Below are 8,694 nucleotides of genomic sequence, written 5' to 3'. Positions count from 1 at the left end.
GATTGATTTAATGAACCCACCAACCAATGATGACATCTGCATCATCTTCTGTAAAGTGCAGCTACAGCATGATATTATCAGCATTTGGTGCGGTATAATCAGAGGTATCTATGTGCTTTTGTGCCTGTTTTAAGTCCTCCAGCTTAACGCCCCTACACCTCCCACTACACAGGCATACTTACTTATGCATACACTGACATCTGGCATACCTACACACACCCCAGGGCCACTTCCTTCCCCTGATGTCAGGGAGAGGATGGGCATGCAGAGTGCAGTAAGTCTCCACGTTACTCTGGCCAACAGTCTTGGCCTACCTCCAGCATCTGTCACCCACAACATCTGTTCCCTCCTTGTAAAGTGCTGAACTATCTCACCTGGGTCAGTGCTATAGCTGATCACAGTGCCCGATCAGGATGTCACTGTGACAGGCAGCAGTGCAGATTGACCGGTCAATCAATGCAGTGCCGCAACATATGCACTAAATGAGATTTCCGTGCCCCCAGTCAGGTTACTCCCTGGGCAGTGACCCTGCTCACACCCTCCCCTAGTTCCACCTCTGATCACAATTATCTCTCTTGGAGAGTGTAGCAAATTGGAGTTGGGGGAATCTCACCTCTGCCATGCATGGTCACAATCTGGGCACAGGACCCAAATAGTGGGCAATGTGGCACTTCTTACAGTAGAGAATAAGTAACTTTATTCTTTACTTGTGTATTAAGGACCTTATTTGCATTAAATTCAGTCCACATGGGACCAAGACTTTCTGGCTTACTGAACAAAGTGGAATTGTTTCGTAGAGGGTGGAGAATTGTATTTTATCTGAAATTACCCCCTCTGCACAAAATACAAACAATTATACCCATACAAGTACCTTGTGGAAGTTGTTGCCCTCTATCTTCCTGTGGTCTCTCCCTGTTTCTCACCGTGCCTCCTCCCATTTCCTTGCACCTCTGCGTCTCCGCATATATCCCTATACTCAGAGCCGGCTCCGGTCAGTGACATGGGATGCCCAAATATGAGCATACCCATATATGGGCATCCATGCCACTGACCGGAGCCCGCTCTGTTGCGGATATGGAGAGAGACTGGGAGATTTACATCCCCTTATAATTCATATGCTGCATAGTACCGGCACGTATTGTTTTACCGGTACTGTGTACCTTCCTACTTTCACACTGGTACAGTATATGCTGCAGTGGGACTGAGAGGGATATATTGGTAACACATAGTCATTGTTGGGGGAATTCAATCCATTTTGAAAATAGTAATGAAATGTTTTTTACTTTTCTTTTTTTTCAGTAATGAAGAATGAAACATTTCTGTTAAAATTGAATTGGAGGTGAACTGGATTCATCATCAACTCTGCACCAGTGTGAATTGATGTTCTTTAATGTTCTGATAAGGTACATGCAACATCTCTTCCTCAACCCCTGCACCACTCTCTGCCTCTTGCCTCTCTCTCTCCACCTCCCTGCTAAGCGTATTAACCCATCTAATGTAATCCACATTCCATGTCTCACTTTACTCTTCACTTCTCACGTGCCCTCTGGAATGACTGCTCTCTGACTAACAAGGTCTATTTGTACATGACCTCTTCTGCTCTCATCCACCACCTCTCATTCCCCTCACCCCTGTCCTACTCGATACCTCAGCTTAATTGAACTCTCTCCTCTGACATCTACCCTTATCTCTAACCTCTCCTCACTTTCTGCTTAAACTAACTATCTTGTTAACTTTTACAATGCTATCATCTCCTCCTCCCTCCTCCTCCTTCCTCCTCCCTCCTCCATTATATATATACCCCTTCTAGGCTCTGACACACTCATCCCTCTAAGGCCATGATTATCATGGGCACATGCTTGGTCGTCCACAGTGCGTGCGAGCGATGCAGAGCCGCCTCGGACCTCAGTGCAGGGATTGCTGCATACCCCCAGCATCTGTCACCCACAAACAATACACACACTAATACTCCCCACAATACACACTATAATACCTCCTCAATACTAATCTCCCCAATAATATTATAGCTCCAAACACAATATACACAACACCCTTACACAAGATACACAATCTAGTACTCTCCTCTGCACCTCTACACACAATATAATACTCCCACACACACAATATACACACTACCCTCCTACCCCCATAAAATACAACCAATAATACACACACACTTTGTGGATGTTGGGACCAGCTCCCGGCATGCACCAGTGAAAGAGAGAGGCCCGCAGAAGCTCGGAAGAACTCCCTCCATCCGTGCCTTCCTCCGTTTCACATCTTCTCCCTGTCTCTCTCCCTCCCTTTCCTTGCATCTCCCTGCGTCTTTACGTATACCCAGTCAGTGACGGCTCTGGTCACGTGATGCCTTAATATGGGCTTATCCATATATGTTCATCCACGTCACTAATGTGATGCCCGCACTGTTGCGGAGCTGGTACTTACGACGGGCACTTATTGTTTTATCAGTACTGCGTACCTGACTCTACCGGCCTACTTTCAACACTAGTACAATATGTGCTTCACTACGAGTGAGTGGGGAATATTGGCATCACACAGTCACTGTTGAATATGCCATTCAATCCATTTTGAAAATAGTAATGCAATGTGGTTTTGTTTTGTTTGCTTTTTGCAGTAATGAAGAATGGAAAAGTTATATTAAATTGGAGGGGGACTAGATTCAGCATTTCATCATGAACTCTGCACTTGTGAGAATTTAACTTCTTGAATACCCTGACAGGTACACGCAACATTAAGACTATAATCTGCTGTGCAAGCTTTCGTGCTATACCTCCCCCTCAGGTTTTGATTTATACATTTGCTCCCTCAATTCATGTCCTCTAATATTTGAAAGCTCTCTCCTAGCATTTTCTCTTTACCACAGAACGTCATCCCAATGTAACCTCTCTCTTGTTCTTTCTGCTTGCTGTTTCCTCACTCCTCTGTTAAACTTTTCTAATTTCTCTAACTTCCACACTCCTGCTTTTATCCACATGTTCTCCTCTTTCCTTCCCCTACCTTTGCATGTGTCTACACACTGCACCATTTGTACAGACCTCTATTGCAGCTATTTCTGCACTGCTCAATGAAAAGCACTCTTTAATATCCTATTCTCTGTGCCCCCTCTCTCTGCGCCCCCTCTTTTGGCGCCTCCTCTCTCTGCGCCCCCTCTCTCTGCGCCTATCTGTCTCATTCTCTCTACGTCCCTCTCTCTCTACATAGAGCTATCTCTGTCTCTCTCTACCCCTATCTCTGTGTCTCCTTCTATGTTTGCTGATGTGTGGGATATCTCTTATAATCTTGAACCTGCTCATATACACATCAGGCCTCCCTGCCTCTGCCTCCCTGCTAAGAGTGTTAACCTATCTAATGTAATCCACATTCCTTTCCTTACTTTTCTCTTCCCTTCTCCTATGCCCTCTGGAATGTCCGTTCTCTGACTAACAAGGCTCTAGTTGTACATGACCTCTTCTGCTCTCATCATTCACAATCAGTCATTCCCCTCACCCCATCTTACCTGTCCCACTGATTTGCCTCTGCTTAATTAAACTCTCCTCTGACATCTACTCTAACCTCTCTGCTCTCTCTCTCTTTCCGCTTAAACTAACAATCTTATTAACTCTTACAATGCTATCCTCCTATCTATATGCCCCCTCTAGGCTCTGACACACTTGTCCCTCTAGCCCACACCCTTGGCTAAATTCCCAAACATGTTCATCACACTTCCACTCGCTGTTCTTAATGCCTATGAAGGAAATCACACAATTGATATTTGATTTTTCTACAGTAAAAATGTCTCCAGTCCTGTATAAAGCTGCTCTCTGGGGCCAAACCACACTACTTTTTTTTCACATTCATCAACACTCAAATTTAATTTACGCTGTCTTTTTTTCCCTGTATTTGACTCCCTCCACTAACCTTCTCCTCACACTTGCCATCCTTCCTTCACTTCTCCTCAAGCATTTGACTACTTCAGAGGCAAGGTGGATGCCACCCACAAGGAGATTCCTTCTGTCCCTTCCCCCTTCTCTCCTTCTACCTAATTCTCCTTCTGCATTTGACTCCTTTTCTTCTCTTACAGAGCTGGAAGCTAATCATCTTCTCTTCTCCCTCTACCACATGCCCTCTAGATCGTATCCCCTCACACCTTACTGCATCTCTTAGTCCCCACTCTCACCCACATCTTCAATTCCTCCCTATTCTCTGGCTCTTTACCCTCTTACTTTAAGCCTGTAGTGGTCACCCTTTTCTCAGAAACAACCTACACCCTATGTGCCTTACTAACTACCGCCCTGTATCCCTCCTGCTGTTTGTCTCCTAATTGCTAGAATGTCAACATTCTTAAATCACATTCCCTCCTGGATCCTTTACAACCTGCCTTTCGTACAGCTCGTTCTACAGACTGTGCTTAAAGCAAATTCCCAAGGTCACTTTTCCCTACTAATCCTACTTGATCTATCTGCTGCGTTTGATGCTCTAAATCACTCTCCTCCTTCATATTCTAAACTCTCTCTTGGTATCCGTAACACAGTTCTATCCTGGTTTTCATCATAACTTTCCTGTCACACATTCTCCATCTCTGTTGCTAACATGTCTTCGTCTTCTATTGATCTGTCTGTGGGTATACATCAGGGCTCTGTTCTGAGATCTCTCTTTCTCTCTACATACTATCATTTGGTGACCTCATCAACTCTTTGTGACAATCCTATAAATAACAAATACAAATATCAGGTCATGGGAATAAGTGATTTGGACATAAAAGTAACATTTCGGAAGTGTGGACAACTAATACATCTTGTAGATTGCCTTTACAGTGTGATGTCATTGATTCAGTAGATTGTGTGCAGACCAGGACTGCAGTACAGTGTCACTCACATGGATGACTTGCGTGGTAGAAGCTCAAGAACAAGGATGTCAAACTCCAGTCCTCGAGGGCAGCAAACAGGCCAGGTTTTCAGGATATCCCTACTGAAAACCTGGCCTGTTTGGGACCCTCGAGGACTGGAGTTTGACATGCATGCTCTAGAAGGAGCACAGCTGTGGGTGGGAGGTGGATTTGCTTTGCATCAAATGGTTTGGAGCAAGGTTTATTGTATGTATTATCATAATAACAATGCAATGCTTAACTTTTATTTCAGGAGGGATGACTGCAGAACAGAAGTGAATATTGAAGCCATGTGTTCCTTTTCTTGCAAAAGAGAAAATTTGAAGGACAGTTGAAGAGAAGGAAAATTACTACACAGAGACAGATAAGCAATGTGTATATTTCTCATTTACCATTTAGTATTTGTCGTTTTATTGACTCCACACAATCCGGCTGCTACGGGTTTCACATTGAATATTTTCATCTCTACTCTACCCCTTCCTGTGATCTGAACCATGCAAGTTTTCGTTGATTCAATACATCATGAGTAGAGGGTGGCTACAGTATGAAGTAAAGACCCAAGGACCACATCTACTACCATTCATAACAAGAACATGTGCAGTAGCGCACAGCTGCAGTTCTATGTGATTGTTATGAAAGGTTAAGGTGGTTCAATTCTATGAATCTGGAGTGGGATGGATCCTGTTTGCATCATATGGTTTCATCTAGGCCAGTAGATTATATAACTCTCAGTACAGGTTACACATGGCATCAGTATTAGTGATTTAAAGAGGAGGAAAGCTTCAATGTGGAGAACAAAGCCAAGTAATGTTGAAGTTACTCCTTTTACCATTTACTTGGTCAGTCTGTACTGTCTACTCCCCACACAGCTGCTAAGGATCTTCCATTTTAAATACTTTCACCTCCTATTCTGCACTGCTTTGCTGCCCATTATTCAGAGATGCGTTCCAGTCATGTTTACCACTCTGAATCTCTCTGCAGTCATTGGTTCAGCACATCATGGGTAGAGCATGGCTACAGATACAGCAAGCTATTATTATTTTACCGGCTGATCATCCATAATATTGCATTAAAACATAGAATATCACTTAATTTCCAAAAGATTCAGTGATGCTGATAATGCAGAATCTCACAACATTTCCCATCATAATGCCATAATGCACCAGTGGGAGAAATAATCCTTGCTATATCTGTACATTGTGTGACGTATTACCTCCATGACCATTGAGAGCAAGTACATCTTCTGTATAGAGCGGCTGTGTTATGATGCAGTTATTGATCATCATTGACATAATCACAAGAATCTTATGCAAAGGGAAATTGTCCGCAGCGAAGTGAGATTTCAGCCCCCAAACGTCTGTAATATTAATGCAATGTCTTACTTTTGTTGCAGTGAACACTGAAGAGACGGATCTACTACAACACTGTACAGGATGAGCATACGCTACAAGCAGCAAAATGATCTTGCAGTTGACAGTATGTTGTTCTGGTAATGTGCACAATTATTATTTATGGGCTACACACCACAGTGCTGGACATATTCTGTTAACTTCAACTCTACTCCTAACATGGAGATGTCTTCCTGGTGTTACTGATTCAGTACATCATATGCACAGTGTGGTTATGATATGATGGATTGATTTAATGAACCCACCAACCAATGATGACATCTGCATCATCTTCTGTAAAGTGCAGCTACAGCATGATATTATCAGCATTTGGTGCGGTATAATCAGAGGTATCTATGTGCTTTTGTGCCTGTTTTAAGTCCTCCAGCTTAACGCCCCTACACCTCCCACTACACAGGCATACTTACTTATGCATACACTGACATCTGGCATACCTACACACACCCCAGGGCCACTTCCTTCCCCTGATGTCAGGGAGAGGATGGGCATGCAGAGTGCAGTAAGTCTCCACGTTACTCTGGCCAACAGTCTTGGCCTACCTCCAGCATCTGTCACCCACAACATCTGTTCCCTCCTTGTAAAGTGCTGAACTATCTCACCTGGGTCAGTGCTATAGCTGATCACAGTGCCCGATCAGGATGTCACTGTGACAGGCAGCAGTGCAGATTGACCGGTCAATCAATGCAGTGCCGCAACATATGCACTAAATGAGATTTCCGTGCCCCCAGTCAGGTTACTCCCTGGGCAGTGACCCTGCTCACACCCTCCCCTAGTTCCACCTCTGATCACAATTATCTCTCTTGGAGAGTGTAGCAAATTGGAGTTGGGGGAATCTCACCTCTGCCATGCATGGTCACAATCTGGGCACAGGACCCAAATAGTGGGCAATGTGGCACTTCTTACAGTAGAGAATAAGTAACTTTATTCTTTACTTGTGTATTAAGGACCTTATTTGCATTAAATTCAGTCCACATGGGACCAAGACTTTCTGGCTTACTGAACAAAGTGGAATTGTTTCGTAGAGGGTGGAGAATTGTATTTTATCTGAAATTACCCCCTCTGCACAAAATACAAACAATTATACCCATACAAGTACCTTGTGGAAGTTGTTGCCCTCTATCTTCCTGTGGTCTCTCCCTGTTTCTCACCGTGCCTCCTCCCATTTCCTTGCACCTCTGCGTCTCCGCATATATCCCTATACTCAGAGCCGGCTCCGGTCAGTGACATGGGATGCCCAAATATGAGCATACCCATATATGGGCATCCATGCCACTGACCGGAGCCCGCTCTGTTGCGGATATGGAGAGAGACTGGGAGATTTACATCCCCTTATAATTCATATGGTGCATAGTACCGGCACGTATTGTTTTACCGGTACTGTGTACCTTCCTACTTTCACACTGGTACAGTATATGCTGCAGTGGGACTGAGAGGGATATATTGGTAACACATAGTCATTGTTGGGGGAATTCAATCCATTTTGAAAATAGTAATGAAATGTTTTTTACTTTTCTTTTTTTTCAGTAATGAAGAATGAAACATTTCTGTTAAAATTGAATTGGAGGTGAACTGGATTCATCATCAACTCTGCACCAGTGTGAATTGATGTTCTTTAATGTTCTGATAAGGTACATGCAACATCTCTTCCTCAACCCCTGCACCACTCTCTGCCTCTTGCCTCTCTCTCTCCACCTCCCTGCTAAGCGTATTAACCCATCTAATGTAATCCACATTCCATGTCTCACTTTACTCTTCACTTCTCACGTGCCCTCTGGAATGACTGCTCTCTGACTAACAAGGTCTATTTGTACATGACCTCTTCTGCTCTCATCCACCACCTCTCATTCCCCTCACCCCTGTCCTACTCGATACCTCAGCTTAATTGAACTCTCTCCTCTGACATCTACCCTTATCTCTAACCTCTCCTCACTTTCTGCTTAAACTAACTATCTTGTTAACTTTTACAATGCTATCATCTCCTCCTCCCTCCTCCTCCTTCCTCCTCCCTCCTCCATTATATATATACCCCTTCTAGGCTCTGACACACTCATCCCTCTAAGGCCATGATTATCATGGGCACATGCTTGGTCGTCCACAGTGCGTGCGAGCGATGCAGAGCCGCCTCGGACCTCAGTGCAGGGATTGCTGCATACCCCCAGCATCTGTCACCCACAAACAATACACACACTAATACTCCCCACAATACACACTATAATACCTCCTCAATACTAATCTCCCCAATAATATTATAGCTCCAAACACAATATACACAACACCCTTACACAAGATACACAATCTAGTACTCTCCTCTGCACCTCTACACACAATATAATACTCCCACACACACAATATACACACTACCCTCCTACCCCCATAAAATACAACCAATAATACACACAC

This window comes from Ascaphus truei, unplaced genomic scaffold (genome assembly GCF_040206685.1).
Source record: "Ascaphus truei isolate aAscTru1 unplaced genomic scaffold, aAscTru1.hap1 HAP1_SCAFFOLD_1653, whole genome shotgun sequence".
Classification (NCBI taxonomy): domain Eukaryota; kingdom Metazoa; phylum Chordata; class Amphibia; order Anura; family Ascaphidae; genus Ascaphus; species Ascaphus truei.
The sequence above is the reverse complement of the archived record's forward strand: the minus strand, read 5'-3'. Positions refer to the sequence as shown.